The sequence below is a fragment of the Neofelis nebulosa genome, chromosome 2 (genome assembly GCF_028018385.1).
Source record: "Neofelis nebulosa isolate mNeoNeb1 chromosome 2, mNeoNeb1.pri, whole genome shotgun sequence".
NCBI classification, from domain to species: Eukaryota; Metazoa; Chordata; class Mammalia; order Carnivora; family Felidae; genus Neofelis; species Neofelis nebulosa.
Genome location: NC_080783.1, coordinates 162,659,518 through 162,686,927, shown reverse-complemented (window position 1 = coordinate 162,686,927; position 27,410 = coordinate 162,659,518). Strand labels below are relative to the sequence as shown.

Sequence of the window (27,410 nt, the reverse complement as noted above, 5' to 3'; positions counted from 1 at the left end):
ATTAATGGGTACTATGGAAACAGGGAATGTGAGGACACACTGACATGGTTAGGAGAGAAGCTGGGAGAAATGGAACTTGTGTTGGTCTCCGAGGACATTGTGAGAGAGGGTTTACCAAGGAAATTTTGGGTTGGGAGAAAAACATAAGAAAAACTATGGGGCAGGGCTAAGCATGCTGTTTATAAATGTGGTGTCCATGAGGCATGCTGGGACAAATCCGAGCCCTGGTTTGAAGGGAGTAAGACATGTCCGTTAGAATGTGTATTTATTTATTTATTTATTTATTTTTTGTTTTTAACGTTTCTTTATTTTTTAGACAGAGAGAGACAGAGCATGAACGGGGGAGGGTCAGAGAGAGGGAGACACAGATTCTGAAACAGGCTCCAGGTTTTGAGCCAGCAGCACAGAGTCTGACGTGGGGCTCGAACTCACAGACCTCGAGATCATGACCTGAGCCGAAGTCGGCCGCTTAACCGACTGAGCCACCTAGGCGCCCTAGAATGTGTTTTTAAAAAAAAGGTAAGAGGGAATAAATCTAGGTTATTAAACAGCAAGCAACAGAAAGAAAGGAGGACTTTAGGAACGTTGGACTGTTGTAAATGCCCACGATGAATGAGAGATAGTAGAGACTAGAATGAGAAAATCAACCGAGCACCCTTGCAATAATGACAAGTCTAGATTAGTGTGGTGGTAATAGGAAAGGAGAGGAGGGCAGGCACTGAAAGACAGTTCAAAGGAGGGAATGACAGGATGCAATGACAGACTGAATACTAGGTTTGAATGAGAGGGATGAGTAAAAGATAGTTTGGAAGAATGGTGATACCAGGGACAGAGTCAACACTCACTGGGAACTGACAACCAGGCGATCAAAGTGACATACCACTTGTGCCATATATCTGAAAGCTCTTCATCAGAGATACAAAGCTGAAAGGAAAGTTGTCCCTGGATTTTTCTTGCTCGGGAGTATATGGGAAAATGATGAACCTTACAAAAAGAAGTCCTCTAAGGCACTAGCTGATGTGACCTCATGTGTCAAACCAAATTAAAGGCCCACAGAGTGAGGGTCAGCTCTGATGTCTATACAATTTGGAACTGCAAATAGACATCACATTCTCCTTGTGAAGTTTCATTCAGGTCACCTATAAACCATAATAAAACATCAAATAACAATACTTGTGGTAGGTTTTCAATAAAGATTTGTTGAACTGGACTGAGGATAAGGGGGTTAACAAGTCAGTGGGGATTAGGTCTAACTCTTTAACACTGCACACCATGTGAGCAAGGTAGAAAAAAGAACCGCTTTAATAAATTACAAAGCCAACGCCCAGTTAGGCAAAATGGGATGGCCTCTTTTAAAACTCAGGTGCTAAATGCATTCCAATAACTACACAGAGAATTTCAATCAAGAAAGCCCATCATATCTGGAAATCTGTCTCCTTCTGTACTTAAATAGTTAGCTTTGACTGAGTGGTCTTGACTATAAACAACATGTTAAGAATATACAGTGTTATTAAGTAAGTGGGTATCTATATATCTGAAAACCAAAGTGGAAAGAACCAGTTATTCCTTGGGCTCTCAGGTCACACTGCTACATAGAGATAAAAGCATCATAAAAACAGATGCAGAGACAAGATACAGAGGGAATATATTTTTTTCTATTTCAGCCAATAAGGAGAAATTATGTGTTTTCTTCAAAATAGGCTACTATCTTTGAGATCATCAGAAAATAGAATTTTTATTGTTTACTATGTATTTATTCACAGTAATATAAATTTAATTCAAATACAGTGGAACTATTTTTTGTAACCTGAGGAAAGTATTCCTTGCACCTGTCAGTGAAAAGGTATTAGAACTTTTCTTTGTAATAGGAAAATAAAATAGATCTTGTAAAATTCTGAGTCAGACCTTATTGTTTTCTAAAGGCAAATACCATTAACTCCTCTCAATGGTTCCTTCTCAGGAGTTAGAAAGAGAAAATTATACACTGTGAGAGAAAAGAAAATTTATTTCTCCATGGTTGGTCAACCCTAGAATTCTCCACAGAGAGAATCTTTCTGGAAGAAACCAGTGTTTTTATGAGCTGGAGGCAATAGAGAAGAAAGCAAAGCTGCATACAAAACCAATGGCAAACGGCATCGTGAGTTGGTGGCTCTAGCATGCCAGTACTCGACGTGATTACTTATTGTGTCTCCGGGAATATATAAAACTAGATCGATCTTTTAGTGTTTGGCTCAGGCTTATGGCTGTGCTAGACCTGGTGTTATACAGCAGTTGCACCAAATTTATCCTGTGTTCTCTGCAGAGTGCACTGAAGAAATTTGGTTCCAATTTCCATTCTTAATATGCTTAATTATTTTGACAAATTGTTTCAGAACTTTATGTGTATTTCCCTTTAGATCCATAGCACTCTCACTGCAGTATAAGTATAGCATTTAAACTAGGCCATTTCCAATTAGTCTGCTTCTTTATGAATAACTTGCCTTGTTCTCCTTAAATTATTCAGCTTAGAGTTGTTTCTGAAATCATAGATTCTTTTTAAATTAATTGCATAATAGTGCCAGGCACAGGGCCTAGCATATGGCAGGCAGTTAATAAATGTTTATTGAATAAATAAATGAGTTTTGCTTCATCTTGGATTTTGGCCTATCTTTTTATAATGTTAACCACATAAACTGGCTTGTGTTGGAATGTGAAGCGAATTCCATGGATACTGGAATTTACTTCATAAAACTTGTCTTGATTCATGACTTAAAAACTCGGATTAGACGTAAAGAAAGATTTGGATTAGAAGCCAAGAGAAATTTGTATCCAGATCTTCATTAACTGGCAATTACTTAACTTGTTTCCTTCTGAGCAAGACAAGACGTAGGCACAAGGTCAACTTGAGAGTAAACATTGGCTGCCACCATTACTATGTTCTATTACCATAACAGAGCTTTGTTATCTTTGGCATGTTAAAAATACCTACAAAACAGTGTTGTTTTAAAAGTTTAGAAGAGGGGCGCCTGGGTGGCGCAGTCGGTTAAGCGTCCGACTTCAGTCAGGTCACGATCTCGCGGTCCGTGAGTTCGAGCCCCGCGTCAGGCTCTGGGCTGATGGCTCGGAGCCTGGAGCCTGTTTCCGATTCTGTGTCTCCCTCTCTCTCTGCCCCTCCCCCATTCATGCTCTGTCTCTCTCTGTCCCAAAAATAAATAAAAAACGTTGAAAAAAAAAATTAAAAAAAAAAGTTTAGAAGACAACATATATGTAACACTTCTCTACTGTTGCTTAAAACAACATTTAAACTTAGCTGCTTTAATTTGTTTTTGCTCACAAGTTTATGGAACATCTGGGAAGCTTTGCTGATTTGGGCTAGGCTTGGCTGGTTTCAGCGAGACTTTCTCTTGGTTTTTGCCTGGTAGTTGGCTAACTGCCAGTTAGGGTGATGAGGGGAACAGAGCCATGCATTTCCATCAATCTTTTCTTGTGGTATGGCAAAGGTTCAAGACAGAGAACAAATCAATGTTGTTAGTCCTCCTGAAACCCAAAACTCAGAACTGTCAGAATGTTGCCTCTGCCATATTCTATTGGTCCAAACAAGTCACAAGGGCTGCCAAGATCGAAGGATTAGAGAATAGATTCTCTTAATGGGAAGAAGAGCAAAGTCACATTGCAAAGGGGCAAGGACAGAGGGAATGACCTATGGCCATTTTTGCAATCTACCACAATATTAAAAAAAAATTGTGTATTGTGAGTAAATGTGTATATATATATATATATATATATATACATGTGTATAAATATATATATATTTAATAAATAGCATTTGTTATTATTGACCAACAAACTATGCTTCCTTGTTAGGCTTTTTATTTCACTCTCACCTTATTCCTTTTATGTGTGAAATTCCATGGTTCTAACAAAAGAGGGTAATTAATTAAGGAAACCACTTTGCTTACCCCCTCTGTCAGTCCCCCAGCCTAACCACTTGAAGAAGTACAGGGTGACCAATACCCACAAGGGATGACTCCTGTAATTTTCATTAATCCTACAGTTTCTGAGTCTTCCAATTCACTGTTGAAGGCAAGGGAGGCATAATGGTGAAACAACAGTCTCTAGAGTTAGGCTACTTTGGTTTGAATCGTGACTGCAGATTTATAATGATGTGACTTTGTGTTAGTTTATGTCTTTTTCTTCTTATCTCTAAAACGGAGTTATTGAGTTATTGTGAAGTTTAAATGAGATTCTATCTATCTATCTATCTATCTATCATGTACCAGTATATAGTGAGACTGATATGTGTGTGTTTTATGTTTAATTAATTAACTTATTTCAGTGCAGTATAAAGTCATGAGTCTGACCTCTTGGATAATTAGCAGACAACAAAGGAAAGAATGTTGGGCAGCTGATTAGGCTCACCTATTTTCTCACTGACCCTCACCTCCTATTCTCTATGTACCACATGTTATTAACCTTTAAGTGAAACCCAAATAGACAAAATCTGTGCATGTTAAATCTACATATGCTATTTTGAAGGAAAATTCAGCCTGCAATGAAAGTTTATTTTTATATATCCTGTTCTATGTTATATTATTAGGATTTATTGTTCATGAAATTTTATTTTCTGTTTTTTACAAAACTTTTTACTTTATGAAGCCATACAAAAGGATTAACTCTATACAATTATATACCAGTTATATATATCTACATAGATAACAAAGGGACTAGGAGAAATTAATCTTCCTCAAAAGCAGTGAAATACAACATTAACAAAAATTACTTTAAGTCACTACTCTTTTCACAGGAACAGTTTGGTAAAATAATGCAAGATGATGAAACATTACTTCTTCTGGTGTATATCAAGACTACCTAAGAAAAAACTAGGATAGTAGAAATCCAGTTTAAAAAACAAAAGAGAAGAAAATTCCTACTTGAAAAAGTTTATTAAGCCTATATTTTTGCCTATATTTCTGTCGATATTTTACAATACATTAATATGCAATGTTTAGTATACAGTACCCCTTGCTGTATTTAAAGAAGAAACAAAATCTAACCAAGGCCTGATTTCTTCTCTGCCATACATTAGTACCTTACACCACAAGTCTGAGCAAAGGAATATGGCAAAATTGTCCTGATGGTTAAATCCCCTGAAAAGGCAGATGGCCATATTTAGCAACATTTCTAAGAAAGAAAGGAAAGAAGAGAGGAAGGGAGGAAGAGGAAGGAGGAGGTAAGGAGGGAGAAGAAACAGAAACTGAAGTTGTACCTTATTGTATTCAGCAAAACTTGAATTCTGCCAAATTTATCCATGTATTAGTATGTTCAATAAAGAGCTGACTGATCCATTGTCCTCTATGGTCAGGCACCCTCTTCCTCTAGTTTTCCATCCTTCAACAATACCACTACTAACCTAATAACAAGCCACTCTGTGGTTAGCAGTTCCACACGGCCTCTGTGACACAGCATTGGAATTGCTTATGAGGAGTATCTGATAAAAATAGTAGAAATAACACCAACTATTATTTATAGAGGAACTTTTACATATGTCTGACACTATTCTAGGCATGTTACTTACATCATCCTTATTCCTAACAATAGCTTAGCAAAGTAGATGCTATTCTGATTTTACATATAGGAGAGTTATAGCCAGCCAATAAAACTATTATTCAAATACAAGTTTTTCTCATTCCAGATCTTATGCTCTTATTATAAAAATACTTGAACACTGATATTTCTCTTCAGCTTTTTCTCCTTTTTTAATTTTTTTAAGTTTTTGCTTATTTATTTTGAAAGAGAGAGAGAGAGAGAGAGAGCGAGCACACAAGCCAGGGAGGAGCAAAGGGAAGGACAAACAAAATCCCAAGCAGTCTCCATGCCATCAGCACACAGCCCGATGCAGGGCTTGAACCAATGAATTGTGAGATCATGATCTGAGCAGAGAGCAAGAGATGGAGCCTTAGCCGACTATGCCACCCAGGAGGCCTTAGCCTTTTCTTTTTAACTTGAAACACACCATTCTTTATCTTTCACAGAACATTTCCTCATATTTGTTGTCCTCTTTTTTAAACTCTCCACAAACTATCTTTTAATAATGGATCCCTGATTGAACCCAGCACTCTACTTACCCTATATTTAAAAGGGGTAGATAACTTTATGTTTCCTACATGAAATATTTTTTAATATTCCTGAATACACAACTGCAATTCCCCCACATTGGCACAGTCTTAATTAACATCCATTTAAAACAGTCAAGCAAGGTCTATGAAATAGATATTGAGTTATTGTGAATCATTCACAATTGGGCACTCATCTAATTAGAGAAATACTAAAGTATAGAGTCCAGTTTCCTCAATTCTTTTCTAGATAAATCAATAGAAAGTACATTTTAAAGGTAGAATGAGTTTGATTCCCCTTGATGTTCTAAATATATTAATCAAAACAGACTATTAAATAAGACTGACAGGATTTATTTTTCTAAAAGTTTTATAATCCCTGAACCATATCCCATTTGTTCACATTATTTGAAGTGTATTTATGAAAAATACTATTTCATTTTTCCAGTTGCTATGGTCTCATATTTTAAATCCAAAATAGTATATATTTAAAATATATATTTTGAAAAAATTAGCTGGTTAATCAAGTTAAGAAGTGAATCATAAGTATATAATTTTGAGAAATATACTCACTTTACAAGAAAATTAACTGGGATAGTACAAATAACACAGAAGTCAGACACCAAGAGGAAAAAAAAATTATAATGTTCTATCACACAGGTAAAATGCATCATAAATTATTTTAAAAATTGAACCATATAAGTAAACACATGATTTTGCATACTTTGGAAGCTATTACCCTTTTGGGAATTAGTTATAATTGAATGAACCTTTTATACAAAAGAAATGCGTGTGTGTGTGTGTGTGTGTATACATGTATATATACATGTATACGTGTATATATATATATATATATATATATATATATATACGTATACATATGTAATCATTAGGGGAAAATCATTATTCTTGCCAAGTGAAAAGCTCTTCATTTTGATGAAGGTAAAATAATTGATATGTTAAGATATTGAGAATCCCATTGGGAACTACTTATGTCATAATAAAAGGTTGTATCTAGCTTACTTAGGACCTAAATGGGAAATATAAAGGCATATTTTAAATCTTTGACAGTGAGTGTGAAGTGTTTTGTTTCATTCGGAGTAGTCTTGAACTCTACTCTGTTAAACATCTTCATAACTGATCTGAGGTTGGTTGTTAATGACATTAATTAAATTCTCAGATGAGAGAGGATATCAAGCAATGAAACATCATATAACAATACGAAAAGTCTAAAAAAAATAGCCTGAAATTAATCAAATGAGATTTAATCTTCAATTGCAAAGGCCAGTATTTGATTAAAAAATAGATCCAATAAAGGTTGAAGTAAAATTAAAAATTGGCTTCAATAAAGAGGTATTTCCAATAGTTAATATAAAGTTGATTTGATATTCTGTAATGGGCTTTGGGAAAATGCAAAGTTTTAAAAATAGAAATGAGTATGAAATCCTCATAAGTAATCACCACCTAAAAAATTCCAGTGGCTGGCTGACCACAACATAAAAGTTCAAATGTTATGGATGTTTTTGCTTAACAGAACCTTTATGGCCATCAGACATCTATCCAATAGAAGGAGCACGGGATCCCACAAAAAATCCTTGGAGAAAAAGATTGAAAAAGAAGTGCTGCTGGATGAAAAAACACCAGATTTGCTGACAGTTTTCTACAAACTTTTTAAAAGAACAAAATTTTTCTAAAGGAGTAACAGAAATCAAAATCATGAGAAACAAAATCAAGATACACAAAAAGATACAGCTTAGAAAGTATGCTGTTTCTTCATTAGCAGAACTTCCCCATTTCAGAACTGGGCAAATATTCCAGAAGATTTGATTTTAAACACGACATTCAATTGCTTCTTCGAAAGAGAAGCTTTACCCGTGTTTCTGTGAAGATTCAAGTTTGTTTTTGGAGAAAATACAATCATAAAGGGTTCTTCAGAGCACTTCTTTTGCAATGGTCTTAGTGCCTTCACATTGTTATTCTTTGAAGGAGATGTTCAAGCTCCAGTTACATAATTACAGCTTTACAAAGGAAGTCCTCTATTTTGATGTTCTTAGCGGCAATTTTGTCTTACTACTACAGAATAATGGCAACAGAACATAGCTGCAGGTGATGATGTAAAATAGATACCAAACAAGAATGTAATAGGCTTTTCCATTTTTAGCAAATGTGATTATATGAATTATCTCCTGAGCAGATTTCTCTTTTTCTGTAAATATAATTCCTGGAAAAGCTTGCTTTATGGAAGGACTACAGAAGTGGGTTCAATTTGAGTTTCTCTATCATACCTGATTTAAGTGAATTAGGAAACATTGTACATCAACATCTGTAGGATTATGCACAGTGAGTGAAAATATCGTTTAACTGCTGCAAACATGTTTAGAGTTTTGCTACTATAATTACTCTAAAATGTTCAGAATTACCATGTCATGAGATTATGTTAAAAATCAGTATTTTTTATAGGTTCCAAAGCAATTCTTCATTTGATCTCCAGAATTTAAAAGAATAGCATGAAGATCCCTAATAAGTAGATTCACTATTTTATTGGGGTCTATTCAAGAGAGTGAGTCCCTTTTTAGTGACATTAATATATTTATGTTATTTCAGTATGAAAAATAACAGCTTTAACTATTCTTTCTTTACTGTTCTAGTGAAAAATAAATTATCCGCTATACTTATTTTAATTTTTACTTTAAAGTAAAACTCACTTAGAGTGAATAGAGTTCACGCCACTACCTAAAGTTTACAATACTCATAGTTATCATAGCCTAAAAAATTCCAGGGGCTGAATGACCACACTGGGACGTTTGGAATGGTATAGATAGGTTTGTGCCACTACAAAACCTTTGTGATGGTTACTTTTTTTTTTTTTTTTAATTTTTTTTTTCAACGTTTTTTATTTATTTTTGGGACAGAGAGAGACAGAGCATGAACGGGGGAGGGGCAGAGAGAGAGGGAGACACAGAATTGGAAACAGGCTCCAGGCTCCGAGCCATCAGCCCAGAGCCTGACGCGGGGCTCGAACTCATGGACCACGAGATCGTGACCTGGCTGAAGTCGGACGCTTAACCGACTGCGCCACCCAGGCGCCCCTGTGATGGTTACTTTTATGTGTCAACTTGGTTGAGCCATGGTTCTCATATATTTGGTAAAAATTATTCTGGATGTTTCCATGAAGATGTTTTGGGATGAGATTAATGTGGGGTTTGAACTCATGACCCTGAGATAAAAACCTGAGCTGAGATCAAGAGTCGGACACTTAACCAAGTCACCGAGGAACGCCAAGATTAAGATCTAAATTGGTGGACTTTGAGTAAAGAGGTTTGTTCTCTATAATACGGATGAGCCCCATCCAATCAGTTGAAGGTCCAAATAGAAGAAAGACTGACCTCCCTTAGCAAAAGGGACCTTTGACAGCAGATGGCCTCCAGACTTGAACTACAACGTGAACTCTTCCCTGGGTCTCCAGTCTCCTGGTCCACCGTGCAGAATTGAGAGTTTTCAGCCTTTAGGATCACATGAGTCAATTCCTTACCAGAGATCTCTAAATAGATAGATAAGCAGATATATCTGCTTATCTGTATATGTTTAATATATATACACACAAACACATATAAATACACATATATCCTATTAGTTCTGTTTCTCTGGAGAACCCTGGCTAATACACCACATATAGCTATCAGGTGTGCACTCAATGGAAGGAAAAAGGAGTTACACAAGAAATCCTTGGGGAAGAGGAATATATAAAATATAAATGTCTCTTCAGTTTTTGTATACAAATGTAATCTTCAAATATGAATGTAAATTACACCCTTTACTTTCAAAAGAAATGGACTCCCTTTGGGAAAAAGGGTATGAACACTTTCTATCATTCCAGGACTCAAGAACTAGCTCTTTAAAGAATATGACTAAAAATTAAATTTGGTTTTATAGTTCATTGTACACCATAGTCCAAATCCTAAATTTGAAAGACTGAAGTAGAGAAGCACTTATCTGTGTCCAGCAACAATAATTCCCTCATTTACTCTCTTTTACAGACTGTACGTATCTTTCCCCTAGAGATGGTGCACTGCCATGTGACTCGGTATGATAGGTCACATGTGATAGGTCACATGTGACCCACTGTGAGGTCATAAAGCTAGAAGGTTAGGTAACCCCTCACATCCTCAGTTTCCTCAGTTGTAGAACAGGAATAACAACACTTGTTGCTCAAAATCTCTAATGTGAGGATAATGGATGTAGTGCTTTCCATAGAACATTTCAGGAGTGCATTTCTTGCTTTTAGCCTTCTTAAAGAGCATGAGTATTGTCTTATATACCTTTACACCCACCCCACAGATCACTTGGTTCTGTGCTTTTTACTTGGTCAGTTAGCCAATAACTAAAAATAATATCAACGAATCATTGTGTGTTCATGACATACCAGAATGATTTTTTTTAAATTCTCACAAACTCCTTCAAAGCAGGGACTATTATTCCCATTTTTCGATGAGGAAGCCGAGGCTCCGAGAGTAACAGCTTTGGAGATCACACACAGCTAATTTAACAGTAGTCAGCATTCAACTCGGGTCTAAATCAAAAGGGCTCACTTTGCTTTGCAACTTGCTATCACCGCCTATGAGATGATTGGTAATAGGAATTTGTTAGTTCCAGAAATCACATGGAAAGTTGCTATTGATCACAATATTCTATCCTTTTGTTTCCTTTTTATGCTGCTTGATGGTTTGGCTCTGTCACACTTTGGGAGCTAGAAGTCTGGCTGTTATGGCTTGTTAGACAGCGAAACAGAGTAAAAAGGAAGGTTATGAAAGTGTCTTCCCTGGTGATTCCTTTGAAGGAAAAATACACTATCTATTGAGCTTAATTTTTAGATTCATCATGCTTGGACAAGATACAAACTCCTCATGGATAGCATCTACCTTTCAATGCCTTTCCAGGAGGCTGAAGAAAAATTATGTATGATCTGAAGATTCTTAAAACCCCCCGGGCCTGTGATCTTAACAAAATAAGAAACTATTAAGAAATTTCCCTAAGATTTTTGCAAAGGTTTTTTCATGATAGCTAACAAATACTACAGTAATACTCACTGGAGAGATGGTCCCATGCACACAGTTAAAACATGTCTTTCAAATTTTCATGGGACACTTTCTTGCAAGCATTTTAGTTACAGTAATATTTGAGATTTCGTGTAAAAATTAAACCTTGAAAATATTAGCTTAGTTCTACATTTTAAATATTAGTCCTAGTGCAGAGTGATTGCCTCCATTATTAAACATCTTTAAAACTTGAGAGTAAAACATTGGATTTCTAAGTTGTGCCTAAGAATGTTATCATTAAATTACTGCTGTTATCCTATATCTTAACTCAGGACATCCTGTTATGGAGTCTATAGACTAATTTTTTTAACCAATAGACCTATTATTCTCAAACACAGACTTCTGTTACCAAGTTAAATAGGAAATGACCCTGTTATCAGTTCTGAGATAGAAGATTACAGTACTTTCTCAAATGCATGATAATATATTTTTTTTCTTTTTGACTAAACTTCTTTAGGCAGTATTTCTGCCTTTTTGATTTTGTAAAATTATTTCACATTTTTAAGGAAACATAATCATGGCATTGCCTCAAGTGTCACATCAGGTACATCCAAATGGCAAATGAATGTCATTACAGGACACATTAGGGAACTCACTTTGATTAAAGAGGACATCCATGCCCAAGGACAGCTGCTGTCATCAGTTTCCAGGCTGAAGCAACATCCTGTTTGTTGCATGGAAGGAAGGGCTTGAACTATTGCTTAGAAACATGGGTTCTCTAGTCTAGCATGGAGGGAAATAGATACAGAAATTCTGCATTAAATGAAAGAGCAGACCAATACAAAAAACTTGCAATTTGTTTAAAGAAATTTAAAATAAGACCTTCTCTCATGAAACCATTAGAGAACAGAAATTGGGGGTATTGATTTCTATGCACTGAAATGGAAGCAAAAAGGGTGATTTTAGTAGGTGCATACTAACCAAGACAAACTTACTAGTAAGGCAAAAGTTTGTCAAAGGTCAGTTCTGCAGCTTCTATCTGTTCCTAGTATTAAAAAGGCTTTCTCTCAGGATAAAATAAATTCTGAAACTAAAGTCACATCCTATTGGTACTAGAAGAAGTCAATAATCATCAGGACTAGAGAAACAATAGTAATAATTCTGAAGGCTGAAAGAGAAGAAGGTAGTCTTATTAGTTACAATAGTACTAATTCTGAAGGCTGAAAGAAAGTACTCTTATTAGTGAGACCCAAAGCCAACTCTAACACAAATACTTTTAAATACAAATTTTAGTTCAGCATTTGAAAAATTTGAAGTTGGCCTATTTTTACACCTCACTGTTTTTCTAATTGAAAAGACAAGCAAGACACATGAGATGCATTATCTATTATGAACAGAATCACTCCATTAATTCAATATTCTAGAGAAAACTTAACATGTCTAATTGACAGGAAATGTAAAGTTTCAAATTTGTGGACGTGACATGCAGCACTTACTGTGCTGGGGATATTTAACTGCTCTCTCCCTACATTTGCTTCAGTTCCTCCAAAAAGCCAGGCTATCATTCTTTTAATTGAACTGGGGAGGGAGGGAAGAGAGGATGTCAGACTGCTCCCATTGATAAGTGTCACATCCAATTGCCACCCTCACCAAAGGGAATGAAACTAGGTTAAGGGGACAGGTTCTGTATTTTTAAAAATTACCTGCCATGTATTTTTTTCCCAAATGTCAGGTGGCGGCCTCTATTAGAGGTATACCATTAATCAAACTAATGAGAACTAGGGATGTAACCATCCCTTAACGAAGACATAACGCCTCAACGGGGAAAGGAGTAGAAAGGAAGAATTTTATGAACTAGGCCTTTCCTCATAAAAACGTGCGGTTTGAGTCACATCTCAGTGTGCAAATCAGGGCCTCCATATCCTTACAACAGTTCAGTGTTCTATAAAGGAGAGAATTGTATTAATGAGTTTTACTTATGGTTAAGCCAAAAAAAAAAGAAATAGGAAAGGAAAGGAAAGGAAAGGAAAGGAAAGGAAAGGAAAGGGAAGGGAAGGAAAGAAAAGAAAGGAAAAGAAATACAGAAAAATCACACTGGCTTTGCAACAATAAGGCATTTCTTTTTGTTTGTTTGGCTTATTTATTTTGAGAGAGATAGAGAGAGACAGAGTCAGAGGGAGAGGGAGAATCCCAAGCCAAGACCACTGACGGTGTGGAGCCCAATGTGGGGCTCAATCTCATGAACTGTGAGATCACGACCTGAGCTGAAATCACAGAATTGGATTGCCTAACTGACTGAGCCACCCAGGAGACCCAACAGTAAGGCATTTCAAAACCATTCCTAATTATCTAAACATTATTGGTGACCACTCAGGTTTTGAAGCTGCTAAAAGGAGTTTGCTGACATGTTTTCTGAGACAAGAAAAGTGAACGAAGAGTAAAGCTAGTCAACGGCCACTTCCTACCTACTTTGTGCCTCACTCATCTTTGGATGTCATTGCATCCCACAACCCTGAGGAACAATTCTACATGTATTACTTTTTAGTTGCCCACTCTTTTCTTAAACACCACATACATTCAAACATCTCATTCAATATTTTCTTCTTAGACTGTACCATACTCTCAAAAATGAATACTTCTTCCTTCCTTCTTCTTCCCATATTACTACTTTTTTCACTGGTATTGCCAGGCAAAATCCCTCATCCCTCAGTATGGATGATTTGACCCAAGTCTGCTTCAGATCCCAAAACCATAACAGCAAGGTTAAGAACATTTACTACAGTGGGGAATGAGGCCTTGTTACATTTCCTCCAGCATGTTGAGATTGACTATTTGAACTGTTACTGAGAATTTAATTGTAGTACAAAATAAACTTCTTCTACAAGGCCCTATTTAGGAACATTTTCTGCCATAGAAATCAGAATTCTCACTAAGAGAATCTGTTATAATTAGTATCTATATGTTATTTATTTATCTTTTTGGGGGGGGCAGAATGATGGGGGATTATTTCTAAATGCTTGTGCTTTTTATTGTATAGTGATTTTTTTACATGTTAATCTGGCAAAGACAGCAGTGAAGTGGGAAAAATTTGGCATCATGTCATGCATTCAGATGCTCTAATTAAACTATAGGGCATCCAGAGAATGTAATCTAGTTTACTATCTCTGAGTGCCACAGTTATCTATAAAGATCCTAACTCTGCTCTTGGGAAATTTCCTCAGTAAAGTACACTTAAAAAATAAGCCAATCCGAGAGCACTCAAAGCTGAGATTTCCCTGAGTGCTAAGGATATAGTTTAAGTCACTTCTGATTCAGAGTTTAGGAGAGGGTAGTGTCTCAGACCATATGACAGGCTACCTGTACTTATCCTGATCATCCCTGGTGATTTCCAAATGAGTGGCTGTTTCCTGTAACCCTTTCAAAGTGCTGAGTTGGGCTGTTTCAGGAGAGAAGGGAGTTTTTCTAACAGATAGTTTTGGCTATCTACATGACAGCAAAGGAACATTTTGGCAGGAAACTACACAACACAGCATGACACCCTGGTTTGAACAAAATGTTTTTATGCGATGTGTTACCAGGGGAATTGGTATGCATGTTGACACTACTGCCCACACATAAGCCCTACTTTATTTCCTTACTAAATGAGTTGTTTTCCTCCTAATATTTTACAATTACATCTTATTTTCTAAATAATTTAGTAAGTGGTTCTGATGGCTTAGACAGAACCAAGATTTTTAAGCAATGCCAGTAGGAGGTATGCTGAGAAATACAGATGAATTTTCTTTTAAACAGTACTTTATTTTTAATTATTATTTTTTTACTACATTTAGATATAGCATACCACTTGTATCAGAAAATGGATAGGGGTGTCTGGGTAGCTCAGTAGGTTAAGTGGCAGACTTCAGCTCAGGTCATGATCTCATGGTTCGTGAGTTAGAGCCCCACATCAGGCTCTGTGCTGACAGCTCAGAGTCTGGAGTCTGCTTTGGATTCTGTGTGCGGCTCTCTCTCTGCCCCTCCCCCACTCATGCTCTGTCTGTCTGTCTCTCTCTCTCTTTCTCTCTCTCTCTCACAAATAAGTCAACATTAAAAAAAAATTTAATGGATAAAACTTCCTAATTCACATATTTCTAATTTTATTCAAACAATTTTATTAAGTTCCAACTATGAGCAAGGGGCTGTGCATGATTTCAACATGTTGGTCGTGTTTAGTAAAATAGGTTAAATTCTGTATGCACATTTTAACAAAAGTAGACGAGAGAAATACAAGTGAAGTAATATGGTAGTGGAGAAAGATTATTTCTGGCAAAGAGGAATGAGGAAATCATTATAAAAAAAGTGGCATGTAGCTGGATTTAAAAATAAGTGTTTTTATTTGTTTATTCTTTTTTTCTATTTATTTAGTGTAGTATAAAGTTGAGTAAGAATGGAGACTCTGGTTTTAAACTGCAGATTCACAGTCTGGCTCTACCTATTAAAAGTTTTGTGATTTTAGACAAGTCATGTAATTCACTTCCCTCACTTGTAAAATGAGGATAAAATTAGTTCCTTTTCACAGGTTTCTTGGGAGGACATGTATCCTTACTATGCATGTATCTGGGAAACAGCAAAGTGTGAAGGGCATAGACTTTTGAATCAGGCAATGTTGTATTTGAATAAAAAACTACCAATTACTAACTTGGAGCTACTGTTAAACATTTCAACTTCTCTGCAACATAACTTTTTCATCTTTTAAATGGGCATAATAATCCCTATTGGCATGAACTTGTTTTAGGAGTAAATACCAGACATAGTACCCATAAAACAGGCACAATATAAATATTAGATAATAATAAGAGATGACACTGGAAAAAGACACTGGGGCTACGTCTGCAGAGTTTACAATCCAGACAACATTAACGCATCTAACTCTATAAGCCAGAGTTGACAAGCCATTAGCCTGCCTTTCATGTCCAATAAGAGGTGTATATAAGAATTATAGATACAGATATAGAATATTTTGTTTGGTCCACACAGTGTCTTAAAAATTACAAATACACACACACACACATATACCTATATGTATATTTTTTTTTGAAATTTTTTTCAAAAAATAACCCCATATTCCAATACAAGAACAATCAACTAGAACTAAGTTCTTATTTGGAGCCGATGCATGCTAGAGTCTATACCACTCCCTATTGCCTTAAATCTACACAACACTTCACTCATTTTGTGCCCTACTCAGTCCTGTTAGGCACTTGATTTTGTGACTTTTATGGACAATAAACGAATATTGATTACATTTTAACTGAGAGTAGTTTGTATAGATATTTTTAAGAGTATTGCATCTCTTCAATTTGCAGATTTGGTTAGAGGAAGAACATGACTGGAGATAAGTAAAGACAAGATTTTCAATAGTATAGACAAGAAGCAAATAGATGTTAAGATACAGAAATGGGCAGAAAAAAAGTTGGTGTGAAAGTTATTCCAAAGATATAATCAAGAGGACTTTGATAACGAATTGGGGAAAAAAGGAGGGGAAAAAAAAGATTAGTGTTACTGAAGGATGCTTGGTGCACTTACTCAAAATGGGATGAATAAGAGTATGACTAGGGATGACAGGGATTTCAATTTAGGGCATACTCCTGGATTTCCATTGTAAATTTAAACTTAAGAAAGTTTAAGGAAATTTCCAATTATCATGACTCCTGGTAAAAATCTATGCTGACCCTCAGAAATTTTCACAGATCTTTTTTTTTTTTTTTTTAATTTTTTTTTTCAACATTTTTTATTTATTTTTGGGACAGAGAGAGACAGAGCATGAACGGGGGAGGGGCAGAGAGAGAGGGAGACACAGAATCGGAAACAGGCTCCAGGCTCCGAGCCATCAGCCCAGAGCCTGACGCGGGGCTCGGACTCACGGACCGCGAGATCGTGACCTGGCTGAAGTCGGACGCTTAACCGACTGCGCCACCCAGGCGCCCCAATCACAGATCTTAATCAATGACAATAACCTATGAACCTTCAGGAAAAGGATGATATGATACCTATTTATGTAATCTCTGAGTTTGGCAAACAGTAGGTCCTCAGTAAACATTTATTGAATTATAAAAAATATGCATACATTTTATAAATCTTTAGAATGCTGTAATACTTTCACAGATCTACCAATAAGTTTTCTACAATTAGAAGATAATAATTTGCCATTTTAAAATCTATAGCATAACAGATTCTCAGATACAACTGGGTTCCATGTGAAGTGATGACATACAGGAATTTAATGTGACTTTGCTGAATGGTAATTATAAGAATTCCAAGCCATGTTTAGCAGTCCATTAAAAGATACATGTTGGGGTGACAATTTTCATAGAAACAATTGTGTCATTTATAATGGAGGAGAATTCCACCAAATTGTACCTTTGTCATGAGAATGAGCTATGTAGCACACTCAGGATTTAATTTACTCAAAGCAGCTCAAAAGCGGCAGAAATGAGGAGTTCCTACCAGAGAAAATTGAGGGTTAACTGGACATATCTTGATTCTCTTCATTCTTCTGTGCCTCTGAATTTACAGGCTGTCTGGTCACAACAGCCAGATCCAAAAAAAGGATCAAGAGTGAGAGGAAGAAAGGAGACAGGGGAAAAAAGAAAGGTGTTTTCTGTTACCACAAACCAGCACTTCTGTGTAAGAAGTACCATAAGTTGTCTGTACTGTCATTGAGAGAGAATTGCATTTAAGAAGCAGTACCCATTTTGGTTGTTAGCCCTGCTATATGTCTGTTTTAATATGAATGTGTTTAGTTCACAGCAAAATGGAGCAGTCATGAAATGTGCAAAATGAATTACTAAACTTGAGATGAGCCTTGTGGTTTTCAGCCCTCATTGCAAAGGACAGAGTGAATTCCAGCTGGTGTTGTTGATTCTGTATTCTGGTCTGGTGAGGATCTAATTTTTACAGGGAATGCTTTCTCTGAAAACTTAATTTAATATCATGTATCTTCACTTTCGCATAGTTTGTTCATTCTCCTTTGCCCTATCCCTTGTCAACTGTAAAGCTCCTATTCACCCATTAAAACCCATCTCAAGCCCTACAATCTCTTTGAAACTTTCATTAATCCTTACCTTCAAAATTTACTGGGTACTTTTCATATACCTCTATTTCTACATTTAGCATGCTACCTAGAAATTACTTCCCCTATAAGCCCTAGAAATACTTGTTCTGTAAACTCTTACAGTACAGGCCCAAATTATATTGATTTCCTATACTCCCAGAATTTAGTAGAGTGCCTAGAATACAGTAGGTTCTCAGTAAATATATCCTGAATAAATTATTGAATAAATAAAAGTATAGTAATATTAATAAATGAATAAAACTATATTTCCTGTATCCCCAACATCTAACACAGTACCTGAAATTTAGAACATATTTAATAAAAATAGATTAATCTCAATACCATAAATCCATTGGTCAGTCAGGAGGTAATGGGAATCATAATCTAGGGTATCAAAACAAAATTGTAAAAGTCACTGTCTCTTGGAATCAAGATCCAAGAATTGTGAGATATTACAACAGCACAAGGTCAGCTACACTGTAAGTCTTTGAGTTTACACTTTTCTTGACCTATGAATTTTCTTGCTTGAGCTTAAGCTCTTCTACACTTTTTATCTTTAAATACTCCCCAGTGAATATCAAGTTTAGGGATGTAGAGGTTCTCTAAATCACTTTCATTGCCCAAAGTCCCTTTCAAAAAATGTAACTCAGTTGTGTATTTCCCCATATGCAGTCTGTCAGGTCAAACTGCAACCCGTTTCATTTTCTTTCAACAAACTCAAATCCCTGACCTGCCAAGTTCCTTGTAGGGAAATGTGGCAATTAGAAGGCAAAACAACTTTTATTCTATCGATGTGTATTTGCTGACAAATAATGTTTGTATAATCTCTGGTTTTCCCTGATGGACCTAGAAGAAACTTCATGTTTTTTTTTTTTTTTTTCCATTAGTGTGGCTATTTGGAACACCCTTAATAATATTTTTTTTCTTTCAAAATGGAATAAATGAATCTGGAGGCTTCCTCCGTCCTAGGAGAAAAGCAGTTGATTTATGAAGCAGAAATAGCCAACCCAACTCTGGAGAAAGCTGCCATAGGCATTTAACCTCTAGAAGAAAAATAAAAAGTCCCTTATAAGATATGTACATTGGCATTTGAAAGATGCTAAAAATTAATTGAAAAGATGTTAAATATTGAGACTTAGACTGTATTAAGAATAGTAAGCTTATTGTTTTAATTATGCTTAATTATCCTTATGGCACAGTAACTACAAGTTTGAATTGTACATTTTTACAGAGTCTTAAAATTAATAATGATGTCTTAAATTTGCATACACTTTTCTTTAAGGAACTCAAAACGTTTTAGAAGACACAGGTAATGTTTATACTATAATGAAGAAAATTATTGCTTTAATAGATAATTAAGGTGACAAGGTGAAATTAATTCTATTAAAAATGGTTGAACTTACAGAAACACCTACTGAGTACTTCATGTTGTAAATTTAATGCCTAAAGATATAACTATGGACCATGATTCCAGTAAGCAAGTATCATTGCATTTTAGTCTCCAGCTATATACCATTTACACCCTCTACTTACACCCAAAGAACCCTTTCTACAGTTTTGTGTTTTGGCATGTTGCATTTGCTATACATGCTATAGTACATTTCTTACTCCCCTCCCTCCAAGCCTTCTGTCTGAGAGTAAGGAAGGGACATAAAAATGGCAGATATTTACAAAGTGTCTGTGTTCAAAATACTGAGGTCAGATTAGGAGTGGGTAATAGTGTTTATTTTCAAGGAGTACTTGGTCTAAGGAAAAGATGGTTATCTACCCACTTAAGTGCCCTATCAGGCAATACACACACACACACACACACACACACACACACACACATATAAAGAGAGAGAGACAGAGAGAGAAATTCATAAAGAGCCATCCATAAAATATTTCAGGGTCACAAGGGCAAAACTTTGCTTAGAGAGGTGACATCAGGGAAAATTTTATGAAAGAGGAAGTTCGTGAGAAAGTACATGATCCCCAACAGAACTGTTGTACCATTTACTTATTTATTTATTTAACCATTTAGTTCTATCATTTTATCTATTAATTCATTTACCAAATATGTGTCCTTCAGGGTGTGCTGTGTATAGTGATTAGCAAAATTTTGCTCCTTGGTCAAAGGAACTAATGGTCCAATATAACTCACATTATGGAAGCACAAAGGATGTACACCTAAACGCTCCTTCGCTTAGGCAGGAAATGCAAAGAAAAACGTCAAAGGTTTCAAACCTCTAAAATAAAATATCTTCAACAGTGAGATAAACAGAATTTCAGGGTTGTTATAAATATCATCCATCCAACCATCCATTTATTCTTTTGTCCATTTCAACATTTATTATCTATCAGCATGCTAATTATTTTATAAAAATATTCTAAAAATCTCCAAATCCTAGCTCAAATGTCAGCTCTTCTATGAAAATTCACAGTCTAAGGGAAACCTTTAATGTAATGTGGATCATTTTATTTTTATTAGTGTTGGGGTCACTAGGATCTTCAGGCATATGGTCCACATATCATGAGATTTTTAAGGCAAGATATATGTATATATAATTATAAATATACAATTACAAGTTATAAATTACAAACATATTATTTTATTTTTATTTTATTATTATTTATTTATATTTATTTATTACTATATATAAATTTGATATTTTATAAATTATAAATATAGAGTATACAGATACATAACATGTATGCAATTATAAATACATATTTATAATTATATATGCATATATATGTGTGTGTGTATATAATTTGTGTGTGGTCTTTGTTGTGTAATGGGTAATAGAAAAGGCAGGAGCTTTGGAGTCAGAAGAGCTGGATTTCCACTGTCACTCTTGTATTGACCTTGGTCAAGTATCTCAGACTTAGTGTCCTCAACTGGAAAATGGAAAGAGCAAATGAGATAGTACAGAAATGACTTGTAAACAGGGAATTATAGCACAAAAGATGGTGATTAGTGATTCTTTCCTTCTAATTTCTAGGTGATTATAAAAGTCCAACATTGCATTTGAATACAATTGGGAATTAATTGATGTCAAAGAGAACATGGATACTGAAAATGTCCTATGTTAGAACTCAAAAGAACTGGGTTGTAATCCTTGTTCCAAAATTCTTTGTCACTTAATTTTCCTGAGGGAATTTTCTTCCCTGAAAAGTATTCTTCTGACCCACAAACATACTTGGTTTTATGAGAGAACGTATATGAAAATGCTTTATGTTATAAAAATCTATAGAAATATATAGTGTTATTATATATCTCTTGGCTATAAGCTATTTCTGTCTAGCATGGTTTCAACAAAATACACAATTTCCTTTTATCTGAAATATTCTATAAATTCTGTGAGTCCCTGTAATGGTAAAGAATTTAATTTGAAGGAATGATTATTTGTTATTTTATTTTATTTTATTTTATTTTATTTTTATTTTATTTTTTTATAACTGAACGATAATTTGTTTACTGCATTCCTTTGGCTAAGGCAGTACTTGGAGAGGAATTTATATACTTCAATAACTATATCCAAAAGAAAAGTCTAAAAATTGATGAGCTAATCACTGACATAAGACATTAGAGAAGAGGGGCCCCTGGGAGGCTCAGTTGGTTAAGCATATGACTCTTGGTTTGGTTCTGGTGATGACCTCATGGTTCTTGGGACAAGCCCAACATCAGGCTCTGCACTGAAAGCACAGAGCTGGCTTAGGATTCTGTCTCTTTGTCTCTGCCCTGCGCCCCCCCCCCCAAATAAATAAACTCTAAAAAAAATTAGAAAAGAACAGATAAATCCAATAAGGTAAAATGGCAGAAAAGAATAAAATAAGAACAAAGAACAGATAATTAACAATGGCAAAAGTGTGTTTTTTTGTTTGTTTGTTTCCTTTCCTCCTTCCCTCTTTTATTTTTTTTAAAGTTTTTATTTAATCTCCAGTTAGTTAACACAGTGTAATATTAGGTTCAGGTGTACACATAGTGATTCAACACTTCCATACAACACCTGGTGCTCATCATGAGTGCACTCAATCCCCATCACTTATTTAACCCATCCCCACTTCCCCTCTGGTAACCATCAGTTCGTTCTCCATAGTAGAAGTCTGTTTCTTGGTTTGCCTCTCTATCTCTTTTTCCCTTTGCTCATTTGTTTTGTTTCTTAAACTCTACATATGAGAGAAATCATATGGTATTTATCTTCCTCTGACTGACTTATTTGCTTATTGTAATAGTCTCTAGCTCCATCCGTGTCATTGCAAATGGCAAGATTTCAGTCTTTTTTATTGCTGAGTAACATTCCAGTGTGTGTGTGTGTGTGTGTGTGTGTGTGTATTTTATACATATATAATATATGTATTATATTATATATATTATATATATATAATATACATATATATACATGTATATATATATACATGTATATTATATATGTATAAAATATCACATCTTTATTCATTCATCATTTGATGGACACTTGGGCTGTTGCCATAATTTGTCTAGTGTAGATAATGCTGCTATAAATATCAGGGGCATCTGATCATTTGAATTTGTATTTTTGTATTCTTTGGGTGAATATCCAGTAGTGCAATTGCTGGATCATAAGATAGTTCTATTTTTCACTTTTTGAGGAACTTCTATACTGTTTTCCAGAGTTGCTGCACCATTTTGCATTCCCACCAACAGTGCAAGAGGGTTCCCCTTCCTCCAAGGAAACAATCAACAAACATTCCTACCAACAGTGCAAGAGGGTTCCCCTTCCTCCAAGGAAACAATCAACAAAACTAAAAGACAACCAATGGAATGGGAGAAGATATTTGAAAATTACATATTGGATAAAGGTTAGTGTCCAAAATACATAAAGAACTTAAAAAACTCAACTCCCAATATACAAATAATCCAATTAAAAAATGAACAGAATACATGAATAGACACTTTTCCATACAGATGGCCAACAGACATATGAAAAGATGCTCAACATCATTCATCATCATGGAAATACAAATGAAAACTACAGTGAGATATCATCTCACACCTGTCAGAATGGCCAAAATCAACAACACAAGACACAACAGGTACTGGCGAGGATGTGGAGAAAGGAGAAAGATGGGATGATTTTTTTTTAAAAGCATGCTGTAGAAAGACTTCTTCCTTTACACAAAAAACTAAAGAATCTTCCAGGACTTCCTTTCACTTAGAATATTCTTTAGGACATTGAATTTGGCAGACTTTGTTTTTTCCTTCCACTCTCTAAAACCAAGTGCTATAATTTGGCTTTCACTTTCTTTTATGCTAATTTCCATTCTTCTAAATGTATTTTCTCTGGTTTTCTGCTGAAGTAGTGACCATCAATGACCACTCTACAGTAGTACAACATGTTTTTGACTAGTTGATCCTTTAAGTCAACAACCTAGAGAAGTACTATTGAGATGTCTTTCTCACACAACTATCCAAAGCTCATAGTGGAATATACTCTTGTTATTTTCCTTCTTCTTTTTAAATATTCCTTTTCTAAAACTCAAGACTCCATTGCTCATACTGTGGTTTCCAGCTATTCTTGTGGGTAAGTTTTAAAAGCCATGATAGCTTTTACATTAGATTAAATAGACTGCCTGCTGAGCAATGCATTTGGGTAGCCATCTCTGAACTCATCATGTAAAACCTGAACTTCATGGATTTTAATGGGAAATTATTACAGTGGAACCTTGCTAATTCATCTTAGTGATGGAGAGTCCTATTTAAATTGCTAAATTTCTCTGTGATAATTGAAGAAAAGTAAAGGGAAGAGTATGTAGAGGAACTAAAGGAACTTAGCTAATAATTCACCTCCTTTTCAGATTGCCATGTTCACAATAAGACATTCAAATCACAGCTTTCTTATAGAAAACAAATGAGCAAAAAAAAAACCACCTTCAAATCCTAATTAGTAAACATCTTATGACCAGCCCTGATTTGGATATAAAGCAAAATTTATATAAAACAAATATATTTTCATGAAAGTAAGAGATAATATTTTATTCCAACATACAATGGCATCACTTTATTGTCCTAACTAAATAAAAGTAGCATTTAATTGGAAATCATGTCTCAATTATTATTATTGTAACTTTTTTTTACCACCTCCAATCCTATTTTCCAAGCCATCATCTTCTCATTCCTGATTCCTTACTTCACTCACTAAAAGTTCTCCCTCCTCTAGCCATGTTCCCCATCAATGTGCTTTCACCTCAGCAGCCTGAAAAAATCTTGTTAAAATCTAAGTCACGTAATCACTTGATCAAAACCCTTTAAAGGCTTCTAACTCACTCAGAATACAATGGCCTCCAAGGCCCTACATGACTACTTGACACCTTCTGCCCCATTACTTGATCTCCTACCTCTTTCTCCCTTACTCTATTCTGGCAACATTGGCCTCTGCTGTTTTTAGAATATTCCAAGCTCCTTCCTATCTCAGAGCATGTGAACTTGTTTTTCTATCTGCCCAGCATGCTTTTTCCTTAAAAGCTCTACAACTTGCTCTTTCACCTCCTTAGAGCTTTACACAAACACGACCTTCTTGGTGACTTGTCCTCTGGTCACTCTATCTAAAAAAACACCTTGTTGTTCTTCCCCTTCCTGTGTTTATTTCTATCTATATTACTTACTAATATCTAATCCAGAAGTAAGAAACATTTTCTGTAAAAGGACAGATGCAGGCCAGATAGTTTTTGTTGTGATTTCTCAACACTGGCATTGGAGCCCCAAAACAGTCATAGACAATAGGTAAATGGAAGAGAATGCCTGTGTTCTAGCAAAACTTCATTTATAAAAACAAGAGGTAGAGCAGATTTGGTTCACAGGCTCTAATTCACTGACCTTGAATATAAGGTATTATATGTTTTATTTATTTTATCTATCATCTGTTTCTTGCCACAATTTGGATGTAAACTTCATGAAGGCTAGGGTTTGATTCACTGCTCTATTACGACCACATACAACAGTATCTGGAACACAAGTGACATTCAATAAATTAATTGTTCAATAAAATCTTTTCATTTATCCATCCATCTAAATTATCAAGGTAATAGCTCACTTTCTTGAATGAGGACAGTAGAAGAGGAGGACCTCTTTCTCCATATCACTGCTCCCACTTCTCTTGGATAATAACATAAGGACCATCTGCCATACTTACAATGATTAATAAAGGAGGAAGAGCTGCCAACAGTCTGTTTCCAGATCCCTACTGCTCTGCAAATTCTTGCAATATGCCCGAACATTCCCTTCCAAATTCTGCCAATCCAGGTCATCCACGACCCTGTTATCCTTAAAGGTGTACCATAAAGCACATAGCCTTATGGTATATTACTCATGTGTGTCTAGGGTAGAGTGATAGAAATTCTACTCACTCATGAACTGTCTAGGAAAGGGATGCTTATGAAGGGTAATATACTTACTCTTTCTTTCTTTCTTTCTAGCACTTCCATCTGAGAACATGACTTCACAAGTCTCTTAGGAAGTGAGAAGGATCATTGTGTAACAGAGCCATTCTTTTTTTTTTTTTTTAAGAAGGCCACTTTTTTAAAATTGCATTTTAGAGAGAGAGAGAGACAGAGAGACAGAGAGAGGGACACACAGAAAGAGCATGAGTAGAAGAGAGGGGCAGATGAAGAGAGAAGGTGGGGGAGAGAGACAGAGAGAGAATCTTAAACAGGCTCTCCATGCTCAGTGTGGGGCCCAACATGGGGCTTGATCCCATGACCCTGGAATCATGACCTGAGCCAAAATCAAGAGTCAGAAGCTTAACCGACTAAGAAACCCTGGCGCCCCAGACATTCATTTTATTATTCAGCTGCCTATTCATAGTCTGCTTAGTAGATCTTGTATGTCACCTGATATTGTCCAGGCATTTTCAGGTCAGTTTTAGAACCTTTAATGTTTCAGAACATTATGATTTAAATTTACTGTGTGGCTATATTAGAGTAACTCTTTAACCTCAGTGTCTAATTAAAATAGTTTCATAAAATCAATATATTAGGATTTAGATTATCACAAAATACAATGAAAGACAGTAAGACTAACTTAAAATTTACTACTTACAGAAAAAGAACTTAATTTGTTTGGATGGATAAATATCAGAAGCAAAACAATATGAAATTTCAACCATACTCTTATGAAGCTACAGAAGGATAACATTTAGAGCTGAAAAGTCTTTAGAGATTTAAATTATACCTCTATCTTGTATGTACAGATGGAGAAACTGAGCCCCAGAAAGGATAAATAATCTCTCAAGTTACAAAGCATTTCTGTGCTTGGGAATAGGGAACATATGGGTATGAAAAAAAATTCGGAGATTATTTTTATAAAATAGCATGTCTGCAAAATCAAATTAAAATAGTATAACTGGGCATTCAATGAAACCAAAAGTGAAAAGAGGCCACAGAGAGTACAATTACTAGTTTGCAAACTACTAAAAGGTTTGCAAACTACTAAAAGTTACTCTCTTTGACTATGGTTTATTTTCATCTAAAATAGGGAAACAGATGATTGCCTGCAAATTACAGAATGCTTTGTGGGTCCTATATTTTGAGAAGCCACACAGCTTAGTGTTTTGGGTGACAGACTCTGGGGCCAGCAGCCTGGCTTAGAATAACAGCTTTAATATCTAGGGCTGTGTGATCTTGGGCAAGTTCCTTAATCTCTTTGTGAGTCAGTTTCTCCACCTATAAAATGAGGATAATAACAGCACCTCCTTCCTAGAGCCATTGTAACTATTAAATGTAAAACACTTACAAGAGTTCCTGGCATACAACAGGCACTACACACTATTACTACAATCTAAAGAGGTGAATTGCAAAGCTCCTTGGGAGAGCCTGGAGTGCTTATATCTATTTCCCCCAGGCACAGTTTTGGTCCTCTCCATTGGAGATGCTAGGAGACACTGAAATGTTTACATATATTGCAAATGGCGGAGACTGGAATCAGACTTCCAGGCTTCAAATCCAGTTGTCTGCAGATCCATGCTGTTCTCTCAACACAAACAAGAGCAGGGGAAATAGATCTGTCTGCATCGGCAGACTTGGTGTCATTAGCACAATCCAGCAAGTAATGAGAAAGGAATGACTTTGCTAAGAAAGATGGCTAACCTTTATAAATAAACTGATTATTTACAAGCATAAAATGAAATTAATTTTGGATTATTACAGGGGAGACATGAGTAAACTGCAGTT

At 35.5% G+C, this 27,410-nt stretch overlaps 1 protein-coding gene and 1 long non-coding RNA gene across 4 annotated transcripts in view; both read right to left on the bottom strand.

Annotated features, from left to right (window-relative positions):
- The window catches only part of NEGR1 (neuronal growth regulator 1), an 847,444-nt gene that overhangs the window by 396,620 nt on the left and 423,414 nt on the right, over positions 1–27,410 (bottom strand). The window lies entirely within an intron of this gene.
- Positions 263–9,640, bottom strand: LOC131504561 (uncharacterized). The gene is made up of 3 exons (XR_009258054.1): positions 9,479–9,640; positions 5,390–5,467; positions 263–495 (listed from the first exon to the last, which is right to left on the bottom strand). It is a non-coding gene; the product is annotated as an uncharacterized LOC131504561 (long non-coding RNA).